The sequence below is a fragment of the Mytilus edulis genome, chromosome 5, assembly GCF_963676685.1.
Source record: "Mytilus edulis chromosome 5, xbMytEdul2.2, whole genome shotgun sequence".
Taxonomy (NCBI): domain Eukaryota; kingdom Metazoa; phylum Mollusca; class Bivalvia; order Mytilida; family Mytilidae; genus Mytilus; species Mytilus edulis.
In genome coordinates, this window is record NC_092348.1 from 52,874,277 (window position 1) to 52,889,761 (window position 15,485).

General features: G+C 32.5%; 1 protein-coding gene across 2 annotated transcripts in view; it reads right to left on the reverse strand.

Annotated features, from left to right (window-relative positions):
* The window catches only part of LOC139523920 (zinc finger homeobox protein 4-like), a 190,154-nt gene extending 175,900 nt beyond the window's left edge, over positions 1-14,254 (reverse strand). The window contains exon 1 of one of the 2 annotated variants that reach the window (XM_071318317.1): positions 14,129-14,254. The gene's annotated coding sequence lies outside the window, so the exon portion shown is untranslated. Of the gene's footprint in view, positions 1-6,592; positions 6,680-14,128 lie in introns of those variants that run through there. The other variant, XM_071318318.1, reaches the window with a different exon arrangement.
* Between the last annotated feature and the right edge of the window lie 1,231 nt (positions 14,255-15,485).

A 15,485-nucleotide genomic window follows, 5' to 3' on the forward strand; every position in this document is an offset into this window, starting at 1 on the left:
TAAAACAATGGGGAGAAATTCAATTAAAATTGCTCAGGTATTAATTACACAGAAAGATAACGATGAAAGGAGCTTTCTAGGGGATTTATGTCAATTTCTGCAAATAAAAATGAAAAATTAATTAATTATAAACATGAGAAGAACTTAATCTTAGCGTTGTTTATTTAAGGTGTAACCCTGTTGTCATTAAAATCATGTTGATTATAAATACAAAGTAACCAGAACACCTCTAAATGATCTGCAGAAATGCAGTTTTATGGTTGTCTTAATTTAACAGGACTGCTTTGCTTTGAAAATCAGACCCCCCCCCAATCAATTTGGCTATTTTGTGCCATATCTACAGTTCTCCAATTAGCCTTTTGATTTCTATTCAATAATGACTTTCTCTCCCTCATTTATGCAACTTCTTTTTTAAAATGCCTTGTGAATTAACTCAGAAAATGAACAATAGACCAGGTTACCTTTAACAAGATAGGTAATTAATAATTAAATAAAATTTAGAAGACAGGAAATGAAGATCAAAAGCCTCCTAATGACTAGTTAAGATTTGATATTAAGCTCCCTGATATTAAGACTCTTCCACAGATGCCTTGTTTATAACTCTTTCATCATATTAATTAATAAATCTGCTAATAATAAGCATGTGGGTGGGAATATTACAGGTGTTACATCAATTATAAACTATATATCTTTAAACAACAGGTTTATTAACAACACAAAAGGATTTTTATCACCTTAAATTGCTTAATTTCTTGGCTGTCCTAAATCAGTGTAATTCAAGGGTTATAAAGTTTTTAATTAATGTGGATTTTTGAACCTGTTTATATGTTGTCATTATATTTGGATCAGTTCCTTATTTCTGGGCTTGGTAAACAACATCTTCATAAAAATGAGGATATGCTTAATATCGTGTTTGAAATAAATTTACTACAATGGTACAATCAAACTTCAAAACCAAATCTTAAATTATATCTATGGAAAAACTTAGTAAAACTAAAAGGTTTTATGTAACTTGTGTTAATGAAATTCCTGACATAATAATTTACCAGTTAAACAGATTACTTTCATTGAAATCCAAAAGGTTACAACAGACATGGGAATTACCATATATATATTATATATTTATAAAAACACAAAAATTAGGTAAGTAGTATGAATATACGAATCTGTACACTACTTATTTTAAACATGTATTAATATATATAAATATGTTTAAACGTCAACACACCAATGTTAGATCTAACGCAATATTTTTGTTCATCCCTCCCTGGGATTCAAACTCATGCTACTGAGATATCATGGCACCAAATCGCATTACACTGCGACTAACGTGCTAGACCCCTCGACCACCTAGGCTAGAGTCATCACTGGTTCAGACATTGTATTATATATATATATATATGACATTTATTGTCGAAATCCGGATCTGGTGTACTAAAAATATTGACACCTCTTGTTTGTGGCAGAACAACTTGGTCACAAGTTTATTGTTTTCTGTTTAGTATTAAATTTATATTAAGATCCATTTTGTTACATCTTGTGATGAGTTTTATTTGGCAATTGCCAATGGCAGTCAGCAGGGTTAAAGAACATCAGTTGTTCGACCTGTTAGTCAAATGCGTTTTGTTTAAATATACTTTCTCACTTTTTTGGTCTTTTGGAAAATGTTGTTTTGTGCTGTATTTATACCCTTCTACAACGAAATTTGTTTAACATGCACACGTATAAAAATTGTGGTTTTTATCCATCGCAATCATAGGTTTGAACGTAGTTTTCAATTGAGACTTGTTTATATATATATATATATATATATATATATACACCGTAAGATGGTACCAAAGGATTATCACTGTCCATAAAAGGAAAATTAACAAGGGACTGAAACATCCTCACTTTTGTCATAAAGGCTTAGGTTCAGTAAGACCCCTTTTTTGGCCCCAAAATATAGCAGTTTTACAAAATTGTGAAAATGTAATCTTTTAGCTATTTATTGGAAAGTAGAATGCTTCTGCTGCACAAATATGGGCTGTTTTTGACAATACAATGCACATATATCGGGTACTATCATCATTAAGTCATGCTAAATTACTGAAATCTTCACAATTTTAGCATTTTAGTTAAATTTTAGACGGTTTCCGTCTTAAATGAAAGTGGCCGCATTCATGTTCATTCAAAATATTGAAATGTTAGTTGTATTTGATGATAATACATAACATATATAAAGGTTAAGGATGAACACAGATGCGGCAATTTTCATTTTTGACAAAAAAACATCTGAAAAGTGACAATTTTTTGCATATTTGATAGATTTTTCATATTTAAGCCTGAATCGGACCATTTTTAATGACTTAATCAGTTGAAATCTTTCACATAAACTAATTGAATCAATTGAAATAGACACTTAAGTGTTTAAAAAGTGTTCAAAATATTTCCTTAGAGGAACCTGAAATTTGTGGCCAAAATTGGCCCTTATCGGACCTTCTCCTTTTAGTATGTAAAACTGAAATATCTTAATCTATGAATGGACAGTTATTTGTCACCATTTATATTTGATTTAAAGTAACGTTCCTTTCAGTTAATTTCTGCAGTATATTCAGAAAATTCTTGATTTCATGCATTACAATGTTCAGTGAACCATGAAATCTGGGTCAAAACTAAATTTTGGAGATTTATTTCTGAAGTTCACATCATATAAATGAACATGTTCACAGTTTATCTCACTCTGACAACAATTTGCTGGTAAAATACATCATATTTTACCCATATGATCTATTTTAAGCCATGTCAGCCATCTTGGTTGGCTGGCGGGTCTTGAGACATATTTTTAAACTACATACCAAAAAAAATGATTATGGCCAAGTTGGGTTAAATTTGTCCCAGAAATTTCAGAGGAGATGAATTTTTTACAAGTATTTGACAACGGATAAAGGATGCCAAGTGACGAAAAAATCTCACTTGGACTTTAGGCCAGTTATGCTAAAAAGGGTCCCACTTTTCTAAATCCTGGATCTGCATCATCATGTTACTATAATACAATGAATGTGACCAGTAAAATATAAAGGTACCAAAAGGCAAACTTGTGACACATAGATCAATTTCGCCAATCGATATTTAACATAATACATGTGCTAGTATATTACAACCAAACTCTTTTGTTCTAAAAGGGCTGATCTGAGTCGGATCACCCCTACCAGATCACCCTACATCATGTACATTGAGTTTCTTTGTTTTGCATGCTTTCTTTTGCTCTGCAAAATTTTAGAGGGAACTTCAGTTTATGTCGAAAAAATCCTCTTAATTTTTTCGTGTCCATGTTGGGATTTGAACTCAAGACCTTATAAAACATATGAAGCTACAATTCATACCCCTAAACCAGGATGACTGGTTACAAACTCACCATTAATTTATCATATTTAAACTTTGTATTCAGGGCTCATAAAGAGTATATAGTATATTTATATATATCAAACGTCTGAATAATAGTCAACGATTTTTCCCACATGGGAGCTGGATCGTTACAAGTAACGATACATGTACACAATAAAATAAATGATATAAACGCCTAAAAAGTGTACATAACAACACCAATGATATAAAAAGGAACTATAAATGTAATTATTTATAAATATTTCGGATAACAGTTATCCTTCGTCAGTCAGATTCTGATGTTAAATGAATCATCTTTAAGTCTTCTTAGATTAAACTTTTTACTAAATCTTGAAATTTATACAATAAAAAAGGCAAACCGAACATCAGTTAAGATGCTTGCACCATTCTAAAAATTTGTTGAATATGACATAGGTTATATGACTAATTACATCAGAGAGTTCAAATATATGCTTTAAATAAAAATAATAATGTGCGATGTGAACTAGCACAATTTTAAAGCTTTAACGGTGTCGATATTATGATGTTACAAGAAAGATTGCGTCAATAAGAATTCCAAATAAACAGCACTGAACGGTCTAAATTTCTAAATATTTCAGATTTGACAACTGTAGTGTAGTTACATTAGAGTCTGCGATGTTCAAAACAAACGGCCGTTAAAATATAATAACAAATTTTGACTAAAGTAAAATAGTTGGACATGGCTTGGTACTTATACATCCCTCAAAAAATTAAGCAATTTAAATTGTTATATTCAACAGATTTATTTTAGAGATGAGTAAGGTAAAGAAATAGAAAGGAGACTGTAATAATAAGTAATATAACCCAGATGTGAAGCACTGCATGGTGTCGAACTACATCTTTTCATTTATCCCATTTGGTGCCAAAGTTGTTAATTTTCTTATCCAAAATCTTTCCCGAGTAAGTCTATTCTCCCTAGACCAAGCAGAATTGTTGACATGTAGTTGTCACTGACTCAGACATACTTATAAATATAATTATTTTCTGTGACTGTATATTACATTAATTTGTAGGATCCTTTACTATAGATAATTTAGCTGATCTGTAACAATAACATCTTCATGCCTTATATATCATGTACTGTAGTACGCCGCTAGATTAAAACTGACGAGGAAAGGTAACACACGGCCAGCGAAATCTCTTTTTTTGAGAGCCCAGGTGGTCGTGTGGTCTAGCGGGACGGCTGCAGTGCAGGCGATTTGGTGCCACGATATCACAGTAGCATGGGTTCGAATCCCGGCGAGGGAAGAACCAAAAATTTGCGAAAGCAAATTTACAGATCTAACATTGTTGGGTTGATGTTGAGAGGAGTTATATATATATATATATATACATATATAATATTATAATTAACAAGGGACTGGCAATTTAAACTAGATGCTATGAAAAGTGAAAAACAAGAGTGCACACACTGAAATGTCTTGCCTTCTTTACTAATCATTGATATTATGTTGATAGTCCTAAGTATAAAGCTTTATTACAACTGTCACATAAACTTAACATTAACCAAGATAGCTAAACAAAGACCAATGAACCATGAAAATGAGGTCAAGGTCAGATGAACCATGCCAGGCAGACATGTACAGCTAACAAAAGTTCCATACAACAAATATAGATGACCTATTACTTATAGTTTAAGAAAAATAGACCAAAACACAAAAACTTAACGCTGTGCAATGAACCGTGCAATTGAGGTCATGGTCAAATAAACCTGCGGGACTGACATATAGATCATAATATATTTCCATACACCAAATATAGCTGACCTTTGGCATATAAAATTAGATAAAAAGACCAAAACTTAAAAACTTAACTTTGACCACTGAACCATGAAAATGAGGTCAAGGTCAGATGACATCTGCCCGCTAGACATGTACACCTTACAATCATTCCATACAACAAATATAGTAGACCTATTGCATAAAGTATGAGAAAAACAGACCAAAACACAAAAACTTAACTATAACCACTGAACCATGAAAATGAGGTCAAGGTCAGATGACACCTGCCAGTTGGACATGTACACCTTCCAGTCCTTCCATACACCAAATATACTAGCCCTATTGCTTATAGTATCTGAGATATGGACTTGACCACCAAAACTTAACCTTGTTCACTGATCCATGAAATGAGGTCGAGGTCAAGTGAAAACTGTCTGACAGGCATGAGGACCTTGCAAGGTACGCACATACCAAATATAGTTATCCTATTACTTATAATAAGAGAGAATTCAACATTACAAAAATTCTGAACTTTTTTTTCAAGTGGTCACTGAACCATGAAAATGAGGTCAAGGACATTGGACATGTGACTGACGGAAACTTCGTAACATGAGGCATCTATATACAAAGTATGAAGCATCCAGGTCTTTCACCTTCTAAAATATAAACCTTTTAAGAAGTTAGCTAACGCCGCCGCCGTAGCCGCCGTAGCCGCCGCCGCCGCCGGATCACTATCCCTATGTCGAGCTTTCTGCAACAAAAGTTGCAGGCTCGACAAAAAATCATATATAATGTAAATTCAGAAATTATTGCGATTTTTCTATTATTGCTAAAAATGTGCACAGAGTTGTAAACGCATTAAATTAAACTTGCATTTAAAAATGTTTTATATGAATTAAACAAGATTTTTCTTAAAATCGTAAAAATAAAAATCGCATTTACGTCCAATATGACAAAATTTCTGAATTTACAGGAGTGTAGAAGAGCTGGGATGTAAAATAGTTATCCCATTTGGACTTGGTTTGTCAGTGTAAGATCACTTTCTGAGTTTCCATTATCAGGGTGATCTTACACTGACATAGCAAATCTGATTGGGATAACTATTACAGAAACATGAGAACTCTGACAAAACTTTGACCTATATATGTCAGTTCAACTAATCAAGTGCACATTTACATATTAGTGAAAAATGAATTCATTTTAAATTTCAACTTAAGCCATTAAAATATCCTGATTAATCTATTTACAGCAAATGTATTAATTTGTTTCTTGTGGACGTGTAAAGCTTAATACAGATTTTTTTCCCCATCTTGACCTTAAACCATATTTATATTTGCATCATTGTAGTGTCAGGTTAATTCCTTTACAGTTTTTCAATCAGTAAAAATATTAATACAACTAGTAGCAGTAAAATAATCAATATTCCATAAAACAATAGAGATTAATGAAACATTTAAGCTTACCAAATTTGCCTTACTGTAACTCTTTTATTAATAATTTTCTGGTTCCCTTTGGGGAAAGACTAGATGTTTGTTTAGCATAACTTGAGTGCATAAGTTGGGCTCTGTGAACCTGTAAAAATTTAACATTTCATAATGTTATCACACAGATAAAATCCTGCCATTTTTCAATTAAGGTAATTATTTTTTGCAGTGTGGTACTTAATGATCTGGCCAATAATTCTGCATGGCAGCCTTTCAAAGGACATGAATAGAGTATCTGTGAAATCGTATTGTTTACAATTTATAAATATGACGGAAAGATATCTGAGAAAAAATAATCAACGGTTATTAATACATAAATGTATGCTGATAACATGGCTTAATCACGTTCATTTATTCCTTGGGCAAACAATTTCATTTCTGTTTCTTCAGAGTGCTTAATTGATCATTAACAATTTAAATTGCAAATGTATATGACATTGTGTGATATTATGGGCTTGTTACTATAGAAACCACAAGAGTTAATTTGCAGGATTAATTATTAAACTGGAAATGTTATAATGCAATACTAATTACAAACAGTCTTCAAAAATACATCAAAAATCACAAACAAGACTTATTATTATATTTTTTTTCAGCTAATTGAGATGAAACATTATACAGGCAGGTTTTCTTTCCATCCAAATGAATGACTATTATTAAAAATACAAACAGCAGGACTTCTGATATTAGCAAAAAGAAATGACAGGGTATTAAGCAACTAAATATTATATTTGTACATACATATTACAGTATCAATTACTTCCTCAGTCTAACTCTCATTTGAAAAATTGCTATTCGTGTAATTTGAATTTCTTTTCATTTGGAAAATCCTAACTTCCAGTCTAAGTACAAATTTAGAAATTACGATTTTGTAAGATCATCAGAAATGAATATGGACTCTGAAATTAATTATGCAGTACAAACATTTAGCAATAATTAGTGAACATTTATGAACAGCCACTATTCTGCGATGTCTTCTACAAACAGAATTAAAGAATTCCTGGGTTCCAATGTGATATGTTGCAAAACAAAGTTTCCCTCACCAATTTAACAGTTGTTTTCCATTAAAAAAACATCTCCAATTTTTTATAAACAATGAACATCTCAAATAATTATTTCTCCATACAATGTACCTCTCCTAAAAAAACACATCTGTTTTAAACACGATGGACCTCTAAATCGTATAGACAATAGAGGTACATCTCAATGTTATTAACACTAGATGAACCTGCCAATGTTATTAACACTTGATGAACCTCTCAATTAATTAACACTAGACAAAACCTCTTAATTCTATTAACACAAGACAAAAACTCTCAATGGTATCAACACTATAGACAAAACCTCTTACTGTTATTAACACTAGATAAAACCTCTCAATATTATTGATACTTGATTAAACTAAACACTAGACAAATCTCTCAATCTTATTAACAGTAGATAAAACCTCTCAAAATTATTAACGCTAGACAAAACCTCTTAATGTTATTAACACTAGACAAAACCTCTTAATGTTATTAACACTAAACAAAACCTTTCAATATTATTAACACTAGACAAAACCTCTTAATGTTATCAACCCTAGACAAAACCTCTTAATGTTATTAGCACTAGACAAAACCTTTCAATGATATCATCACTAGACAAAACCTCTTAATGTTATTAACACTAGACAAAACCTTTCAATGATATCATCACTAGACAAAACCTCTTAATGTTATTAACACTAGACAAAACCTTTCAATGATATTAACACTATACAAAACCTCTTAATGTTATTCAGACGCTAGATAAAACCTCTCAATATAATTGATACTTGATTAATCTTAACACTAGACAAATCTTTCAATCTTATTAACAGTAGACAAAATCTATCAATATTATTAACACAAGACAAAACCTCTTAATGTTATTAACACTAGATAAAACCTCTCAATATTATTGATACTAGATTAAACTAAACACTAGACAAAACCTCTTAATGTTATTAACACTAGACAAAACCTTTCAATATTATTAACACTAGACAAAACCTCTTAATGTTATTAACACTAGACAAAACCTCTTCATGTTATTAACACTAGACAAAACCTTTCAATGATATTATCACTAGATAAAACCTCTTAATGTTATTGACACTAGATAAAACCTCTCAATATCATTGATTCTAGATAAAACTAAACACTAGACAAATCTCTCAATCTTATTAACAGAAGACAAAATCTCTCAATATTATTAACACTAGACAAAACTTTTATGTTATTAACACTAGATAAAACCTCTCAATATTATTGATACTAGATTGAACTTAACACTAGATAAACCTCTCAATTTAATTGACTCTAGATGAGACCCCTGAATCTTATTAACACTAGATAAAGCCCTCAATCTTATTAGTTAAGTAATATTGAGAGATTTTTATTGAGTGTTATAAGATTGAAAGGTTTCATTTAGTGTTAATAAGATTGAGAGATTCATTTAGTGTTAATAAAATTGAGAGATTCATCTAGTGTTAATAAAATTGAGATATTTGTCTAGTGCTAATAAGATGAGAGGCTTCATCTAGTGTTAATAAGATTGAGAGATTACTCTGTGTTAATAAAATTGAGAGGTTCATCTAGTGTAATTAAAATTTAGAAGTTCATCTAGTGTTAATAAGATTGAGAGGTTTCATCTAGTGTTAATTAAAGAACCTTAGTGAGCATGCTCATATACCCCATGTCTCCACATTGTCACTGAAGAAATAAAATAACTGTAAGAAAAAGAAAAAAATAAATAATAATTTCCTGTCAATATGCACATCTACATGGTATGTCCTTATTATCTGAAAAGTTTCATGAACTTCTGTTGTGTGATTTCAGAGGAGTTGCTATGACACTGTTGCAGTAGTATATTGAAGCAAATAAGTTCAAAGGGGTGCAGCTCCAAGAAAAAAAATGGAATTATAATTTCCTGTTGATATGCACATCTACATAGTATGTCCTTATTATCTAAAAAGTTTTCATGCAATTCTGCTGTGTGGTTTAAGAGGAGTTGTGATGACAAGAAACAGGACTGACAGACTGACAGACTGATGGACGGACAGACAGACTGGTCAAAAAAATTATACCCTCTTCAACTTTGTTGCATCGAGTATAATAAGATTGAGAGGCCTCATCTAGTGTTAATAAGATTAAGAGATTCATCTAGTGTTAATAAAATTGAGAGATTCATCTAGTGTTAATAAAATTGAGAGATTCATCTAGTGTTCATAAGATTGAGAGGGTCATCTAGTGCTTATAAGATGAGAGGCTTTATCTAGTGTTCATGAGATTCATGGGTTCATCTAGTGTTAATAAAATTGACAGATTCATCTAGTGGTCATAAGATTGAGAGGGTCATCTGGTGCTAATAAGACGAGAGGCTCCATTTAGTGTTCATAAGATTCAAGGGTCCATCTAGGGTTTATAAGATTGAAAGATTTCATCTAATTGAGAAGTTTTATCGAGTGTTAATAAGATTGAGGGGTTCATCTAGTGTGAATAAGATTAAGGGCTTCATCTTCTGTTAATAAGATTGAGAGATTTGTCTAGTGTCAAGTTTAATCTAGTATCAATACACAGGATAAAATCTCTTAACGTTATTAACACTCGATACAAACTCTCAATATTATTGATACTAGACTAAACCATAGAAGTATTATATTACTTCCATGATTAAACCTTACACTAAACGAATCTCTCAAGCTTATTTAAAACACTTGATGAACGTCTCAATCTTATTAACACTAGATGGAGCCTCTCAAACTTATTAACACTAGATGGATCTCTCAATCTTATGAACACTAGATGGATCTCTCAATCTTACTAACACAAGATGAACCTCTCAATCTTATGAACACTAGATGAACCTCTCAATCTTACTAACACAAGATGAACCTCTCAATCTTATGAACACTAGATGAACCTCTCAATACTAACACTAGACGAAACCATTGAATGTTATTAACAGAAGAGAAACCTTTCAATCATATCAACACTAGATTAACCTCTCAATTGTATAAACAATATGTTTTTTATGAACCTCTCAATCTTATTTACATTAAATAAACCTATCAATTATATACACAATAGATCTTTCAATCTTATGAACACTAGATTATCTTCTCAATCTACACAGATAAACAATAGATGCCCATCTAAATTGTATTAACAATAGATGAACCTCTCAATCTTATTAACACTAAATGAACCTCTCAATTTTATTAACAATAGATGAACCTCTCAATCTTATTAACACTAAATGAACCTCTCAATTTTATTAACAATAGATGACACTCTCAATCTTACTAACACTAAATGAACCTCTCAATCTTACTAACACTAAATTAACCTCTCAACCTTATTAACACTAAATGAACCTCTCAATCTTATTAACACTAGATCAAGCCTCTCAATCTAATCAACAATAGATGAACCTCTCAATCTTATTAAAACTAGATGAACCTCTCAATCTTACTAACACTAGACGAACCTCTCAATCTTACTAACACAAGATGAACCTCTCAATCTTACTAACACAAGATGAACCTCTCAATTTAATCAACAATAGATGAACCTCTCAATCTTACTAACAATAGATGAACCTCTCAATCTTACTACCACAAGACGAACCTCTCAATCTTACTAACAATAGATGAACCTCTCAATCTTACTACCACAAGACGAACCTCTCAATTTAATCAACAATAGATGAACCTCTCAATCTTACTTACAATAGATGAACCTCTCAATCTTACTAACACAAGATGAACCTCTCAATCTTACTAACACAAGATGAACCTCTCAATCTTACTAACACAAGATGAACCTCTCAATCTTACTAACACAAGATGAACCTCTCAATCTTATGAACACAAGATGAACCTCTCAATCTTATGAACACTAGATGAACCTCTCAATCTTATTACCACAAGATGAACCTCTCAATCTTATGAACACTAGATGAACCTCTCAATCTTATTACCACAAGATGAACCTCTCAATCTTATGAACACTAGATGAACCTCTCAATCTTACTAACACAAGATGAACCTCTCAATCTTATGAACACTAGATGAACCTCTCAATCGTACTAACACAAGATGAACCTCTCAATCTTACTAACACAAGATGAACCTCTCAATCTTACTAACACAAGATGAACCTCTCAATCTTACTAACACAAGATGAACCTCTCAATCTTATGAACACTAGATGAACCTCTCAATCTTATTACCACAAGATGAACCTCTCAATCTTATGAACACTAGATGAACCTCTCAATCTTACTAACACAAGATGAACCTCTCAATCTTATGAACACTAGATGAACCTCTCAATCTTACTAACACAAGATGAACCTCTCAATCTTACTAACACAAGATGAACCTCTCAATCTTACTAACACAAGATGAACCTCTCAATCTTACTAACACAAGATGAACCTCTCAATCTTATGAACACTAGATGAACCTCTCAATCTTATTACCACAAGATGAACCTCTCAATCTTATGAACACTAGATGAACCTCTCAATCTTACTAACACAAGATGAACCTCTCAATCTTATGAACACTAGATGAACCTCTCAATCTTACTAACACAAGACGAACCTCTCAATCTTACTAACACAAGATGAACCTCTCAATCTTACTAACACAAGATGAACCTCTCAATCTTACTAACACAAGATGAACCTCTCAATCTTATGAACACTAGATGAACCTCTCAATCTTATTACCACAAGATGAACCTCTCAATCTTATGAACACTAGATGAACCTCTCAATCTTATTACCACAAGATGAACCTCTCAATCTTATGAACACTAGATGAACCTCTCAATCTTATTACCACAAGATGAACCTCTCAATCTTATGAACACTAGATGAACCTCTCAATCTTACTAACACAAGATGAACCTCTCAATCTTACTAACACAAGATGAACCTCTCAATCTTATGAACACTAGATGAACCTCTCAACCTTATTACCACTAGATGAACCTGTCAATCTCATGAAAACTAGATGAATGGGGTATTCAGTCTATAAGGTACGAAATTGTATATATGCATTTTGCCCATAGGATATATATGAAATGATTTTCTTGTAGGTACTAAATGGCAGAGGTACAAAATGTTCAAGGTACTGTACAATGAACATCTATCATTACTGTATAAGGAACATCCAAATCTTTGGAACAACAAGAATGTGTCCCAAGTACACGGATGCCCCATCTGCACTATCATTTTCTATGTTCAGTGGACCATGAAAATGGGATAAAATCTCTAATTTGGTATTAAAATTAGAAAGATCATATCATAGGGAACATGTTTACTAAGTTTTAAATTGATTGGACTTCAACTTCATCAAAAACTATCTCGACCAAAAACTTTAACCTGAAGTTGGACGAACAGACGGACGGATGCACAGACCAAAAAACATAATGCCCATAAATGGGGCATAAAAAGCACCGCTCACTACATAACTATTGAACATCTATGCCTACTGTACAGATGAACATCTATCCCTACTGAACAATGAACCCTACTGAACCATAAACATTCCATCACTTATGAACACAAAGACCGCATATATCCCTACTGAACAATGAACAACCATCATAACTGCACAATGAACATCCATCACTACTGTACAATGAAAATCCATCACGTCTGTACAATAAACATATATCCCTACTGTACAACAAACATATATCCCTAGTACTGTACAATAAACAATGATCTCTACTGTACATTGAATATTTATCCCTTCTGTACAACATTCACAATGAACTTCTGTCCCTAATGCAATGAATATCCATAACAACTGTGCGATGAACATTTATCCCTACTGTACAATGAACATCTACCACTACTGTACAACGAACATCCGTCACAACAGTGCAAAGAAAATATATCCCTACTGAACAATGAATATCTATCCCTACTGTACAATGAACATCTACCACTACTGTACAACGAACATTCATCACAACTGTGCAAAGAACATATATTCCTACTGAACATCTTTCCCTACTGTACAATGAACATCTACCACTACTGTACAATGAAAATCCATCAATACTGAACAATGAACATCTATCCCTACTGGATAATAACATTCCATCACTACTGAACAAAGAATATACCTCATTTCTGAACAAAGAACATATCTCACTACTGTACAATGAACATATCTCATTTCTGATCAAAAAGAATATATACTCACTACTGTACAATGATCATTGATCACTACTGAAGTATGATCACATCATAATACAGAAGTATGAATATTATCACTAATGAATACAGAACATCTATCACTTTTGTACTATCAACATACTGAGTGTCTTTATTTGTTGTTGGGATGACCATTATGTATAAATACCCTTCCCTGTCCAGTCGTGTTTTTATAAATAAAGGCAACAGTAGTATACTGATGTTCAAAACTCATAAATCGATAGAAAAAAAACAAATCTGGGTCACTATACTTACAATGTACTTTTCTGCCTGTATCAATCTAATGAGTTAAGCTCTTTCAACTAATTTTTTTCAATAGGCAACCCATACATGTTTAACCACACCACATTCTCTTGTCTGTCTGTCAAAAGTCATGAGCTGAAATGACATGTAAAAGTGTTAGAAAAAATGCATTGCTGATCCCAGCCTGATATGAATGCAGAAGTCGAATCCTGAATAGTTAGGGCAAATTTGGACACAATATTTAAGCTTGAATAATCAAAAATCTACCGTAAGTACATGTTTAGATTCAGCTTATCAAAAAATCATTCTCATTGTCATTTTCACATAAAATTAAATATATTAAATCTCTCCAGGTTTTTTTTGTATGTGTAATTATTAGGACTTCTTGACCATTTTCTTTAACGGTTCAACCATGCTTCACGTTTTTATATAGATTAGACTGTGGTTTTCCCGTTTGAAAGGTTTTACACTAGTAATTTTGGAGGGCCTTTATAGCTTGCTGGTTGGTGTGAGCGAAGGCTCTGTGTTGAAGGCCGTACCTTGGTCTGTGATGGTTTACTTTGATTACTTGTTTCTTGGATGGAGAGTTGTCTCATTGGCACTCAAACCACATCTTCCTATATCTATTGACACATCTGTGTCTTCTCTGCTATCGTTCACTAAAATGTCGTCATTTCATCTTTATGGACCAGCTTTGTAATTTTAGGATTTGTTACAAACAGAGCTTCCCATGCCTCTAAACCAACCCCTACGACCTGTCCCACGTGTTTTAGTAGATTTTGGTGGCATGACTGTATTGTGTCCGAGAAACCTACGTATTTATCAGAAATAGAAGGAATGGAACTGCATTAAACTATTTAATCCACTGGGTCGATGCCACTGCTGGTGGATGTTTCGTCCCCGAGGGTATCACCAGCTCAGTAGTCAACATTTCAGTGCTGACATGAATATCAATAATGTGGTCATTTTTATAAATTTCCTGTTTACAAAACTTTGAATTTTTTGAAAAACTAAGGACTTTCTTATTCCAGGCTTAGATTACCTTAGCCGTATTTGGCACAACTTTTTGGAATTTTGGATCCTCAATGCTCTTCAACTTTGTACTTGTTTGGTTTTATAAATATTTCGATATGAATGTCACTGATGAGTCTTATGTAGACGAAACGCACTTCTGGCGTACTAAATTATAATACTGATACCTTTGATAACTATTGATATGGAATGTGATGTTGACGTTATTGCTGAGAATGTAGTAAGATTGCGGTATGAACGTAGTATAATCGTGGTAAGAACATGCTTTAATCGCAATTAAGAAGCGTAGTAAGATCGTGTTGCAATCGGATAACTCGTGCTATGGTCTTAGTGAGAA